We start from the raw sequence: 4,513 nt of genomic DNA on the forward strand, positions 1-4,513 counted from the left end.
TTTCAGAAGAGCGTCGTGATAGCATGTAAGATGATAGCAGTGATTCCAATTTTCTTTGTGATATGTTTCTTGTATTGTGTCCGTTGTTGGAAGTGGTTAAAGGCCATGTTCAGTGCTTCAAGTATCATGCTGGCCGAAAACCCTGAGGATCAACCAGGAAAAGATAAAGATCTAAGATGGTATGTTTTGCACCTTGAAGACAACATTGTGTTTTAAAAGGGGCAACACCCTTCTGATATTCTATAATTTTAGAGGCCACGCACCTTCAAGAAATCTTCATCATTAGCATTTGAAAAGGTTGCTGGGTTTTTGCTTCTAGCTATTTTCTAGAGTGGACAACTACTTGTGACAAACTCCTGAAACGAACCCTAAATCATTGATGGTTGAGTGAGGGAATGAGATTTGAATAATTGGTGATAGTTCAAAATTTTGAATTAGATGCAAGTCTACATCATGAGCACTCCTCATGATTTGCCAAAATACAACATCCACAACAGAGAGTTTGAGGAATTGAAGGATACAAAGCAGAAGCAATTCATGAGAGTTTGAGGCTAATCTCCCAAAAAATTAAGAGAGAAGACAAGGGCGCGTTTGGCACGGAGCGTTTGGAAGGGTTTGAGAGCTTCTAGCATTTGACAAAACGCTCCGTTTTAAATAGAAAGTCTCGTTCGGCACTACAAGCTTCTAGCGTTTGGTTTAAACAAAACGCTTTAAATCCAAATGCTACTTCATGTAACGTTTAACAAAACGCTACAAGCTACCAGCTACCCGCTACCGGCTAATTTTGTCGAACACGCCCAAGGACTCGAGGCAATTTTCTATATATTCATTAAACCAATGCAACTACAATTTATAGATACCAAAGGAAACGTGCTATATAATCTAAAAACACGGACTATGCATGCACAAGTAAACGTGCTTTCCTAATTACTAGCAACTAAGACCTTAACTATGACCACGTCTTTCTCCAGGTATTATGCAAATGCAAAGACCCTATGCTTCATTCCTTGTAACGGGCTGGAATCTTCTTTTCCCTCCTGGGCCGATCCATAAGTGCGTCAGATGAAAGGGGAATGGCCTACAGGCATTATCGATCCATACACCAAACTCATCAAACCCAAAACTAGACCCCACAACGACTCCACTAAAAGATACATAATTCATAGCAGCCTAAGAACTCTCATCCACATCTGAATAAATACTCGAGTACGCCAAAATGGGATCGGAGAAATCAAAGCTAAGACATAAATTTACCGGAGATCGGGAGTTCCCAAAACGCAATCGTTTGACGAGATTTCCGAACATACTCTTCCAACAATGCCCCAACCCGCTTGCGATCAACAACCCTCTAGTGGATTCCTCCCGATTTGAAACCTAATCATAGTTGCTTGTGGTTCCCAAATATTGAAAAGGAGGGAGCGAGAGGTCTGATAAACAGAAACATAATCAATGACTAAATTACAAATTTGGCCTATGCAAATAAATCATTAATTGATTTTGCTTTTTTTTTTTATAGCGTTTTTCTCTTTCTTTTCATATAAAATGACTATTTTCTATTACAGGTTCTATTTATTTAATAACAAGGAATATGCAACATTGATGATGCTTGCCCAAAGTGAAGTTGGCTATGTTGGAGATGTAGAAATTCCGAGGTTAGGTCAGATTGACCGTTTGTGAAATGTCAACCTGTACAGCCGCACAAACTAACGCATACATACAGACCAAAACTAAATTCATGCATATCCTTACCCAGGCGTAGCAGAAGTGATTGCAAATCAACAAGCTTTTAAGGTACTTATGTGTGGGCAGTCTCCAAAACAACCTCACTGCTCCTTTATCTTAATATATAACATGATAATTATAACTATTTACGGCATCTCCAACCCACCACAAACTTCATTTTCTCCCTCATTTCTTCCCTCATTCTTCTCCAACCCTACCCCATTATGAATAGTATTCCCCTATATATGGGGAAATACTATTCATATCTCCAAAAATGGAGGTGAAGTTTGGTTGGCAATTTTAGTTTCTCTTATTTTTATTTTATACATTTCTAGTTTATTTTATATACTAATTATAATTTAAATACAATATTTAATATTTATAATATCATGTTATATACTAATTTATATAAATTAATCATAAATATAGAGTTTAATTAGTAAAGGGGTGTATTTGACAATATATATAAGTTATAAAAATGAAATATTCGAGGAATATACTTTTTGAGGTAAAGAATGAGATAGAAAATGGAGTAGGGTTGGAGATGAAACACTATTTACTCCATTTTTTATTCTATTTACGGGGAAAAAATGGAGATGGGTTGGAGATGATAAAACATTAGTTAGTGGAAAACAATAGATCGAAGCACTTGAATGCATGTCACCAAACCTGACATTCTGTTTTTAATTTTTTTGGACTGGAATAAACCATGTGGATATTACATACATTGTCCATTTTTGTAAAGTGAGATAGAGCACGTGGACTCAACTTGGTCATGATTCCTTTTTTTTTTTTTTAATAATCAGGCATATCATGTCTCTAAAGAAACTGAACAACTCAAAGATTTCCCAACTTCATCATTTCATTCACTATGAAACAGATGGTTTATACATCAACATATTACAAAAGAACCTCACCATACAATCACTCACTCTCATATGAAAACTTCAATTCAACAGAAAACTATAAGACACGTATTCTTACTTTACAATATGAACAAACCCTAATCTGTGTATGAGAACGAGAGAGAGAGGATAAGAACTATCTAAGAAAATATCTTATACAGAATGAATCATCCTCTCCTATTGACAACACTATATACCCGGGTTATAACCCGAAATGGATCCGCGCATAAACCCGATAACACCTGCACAAATTACATAACACACCCCTACAAATACAAGATATACACTTCCAACACAAAATATAAATTAATGTTTAAGTTTGATAATAAAAGTTTACTTTTCTCAACATGCCCCCTCAAACTAAACATTAATTTAAAAAAAACATTTTTACTTACCTTTAAAAGCATTAACCATATTAAGCCTTTTTACAATATATTCATGTTGACTACTACCAAGAGATTTGGTTAAAATATCTGCATTTTGATCTGAAGACACAATTTTATTAACTTTTAGCAAACCATTCTCAATCTTTTCTCTTACAAAATGCAGATCAACTTCAAAATGTTTTGTTCTTTCACGAAAAACAGGATTTAAAGCCAACTTAATTGCAGATTCATTATCACAAAAAATATCTACAGGTAATTTTGGTTTTATATTTAAATCATATAGTAATTTTAAAATCCATATAATTTCACAAGTAATACTCCCCAAAGCCCTATATTCAGACTCTGTGGAGGAGCGAGAAACAGTACTCTGTTTCTTGCTCTTCCAAGAGACTAAAGAATCTCCTAAATATACAAGATAACCAGTTACAGACCTTCGACTAAATAAACATTTAACCCAGTCTGCATCAACAAAACCAACTAAATCAAAAGAATTTGACCTGACCAAATGAACACCCATACCTGGACTATTTTTCAAATACCTTAACAATCTGAAAGCAACATTAACATGTGACTTATAAGGCATGTGCATATATTGACTTAACAGCTGAACAACATAAGAAATATTTGGTCGAGTAATAGTTAGATAAATCAATTTTCCAATAAGTTTTTTGATACTCAGTTATATTAACCAAATAATCTGATTTATCCAAGTCAGATTCTCTTTTATTAACAAGATTAGCCTCTAAAGGAGTTTTAACAGGCTTACATGCAAGCATTCCAAATTCACGAAGTAACTCTATACAATACTTCCTTTGATTAAGACATACCATTATCAGTTCTTAAAACTTCTATACCAAGAAAATACTTAAGTTCACCAAGATCTTTTATTAAAAACTGTGATTTGAGAAAACTTTTAACATTATTCAATTCAGTCACACAATTTCCAGTTAAAATGATATCATCCACATACATAAGAAGAATAACAAAAGTATCCTGAAATTTTCTAACAAACAAAGAATAATCATTTATACTTTGTTTGAATCCAAAACTAGAAAGAGATCAACACAACTTTTCATTCCATTTCCTAGGAGCATGTTTAAGTCCATAAAGAGATTTCAACAACCTACAGACTCGAACATCACCTTTTGAATGATACCCTTCAGGTTGGCTCATAAAGACACTTTCATATAAGTTTCCATATAAAAAAGCATTATTAATATCAAGTTGAAAAAGAGGCCAAGAATGATGAACAGCCAAAGAAAGAACAACTCGAACTGTTACAATTTTAGCTACAGGAGAAAAAGTCTCCTTATAATCTATTCCCTCTCTTTGATTATATGTAACACCCCGAGATTCAGGTGCATATCTTTTGTCCTTGTTCTTTATTGTATTGTCATGTTTAGTCCTTGAGTGGAGGATGTATAGCAAGTGAGTACATTGGGCGTACCAGGGGGTACGCTGCGCATACTCACGCGCTTAATTTGGACGCAGAGTCGGCAA

Source organism: Lactuca sativa, chromosome 6, assembly GCF_002870075.4.
Source record: "Lactuca sativa cultivar Salinas chromosome 6, Lsat_Salinas_v11, whole genome shotgun sequence".
Classification (NCBI taxonomy): Eukaryota; Viridiplantae; Streptophyta; class Magnoliopsida; order Asterales; family Asteraceae; genus Lactuca; species Lactuca sativa.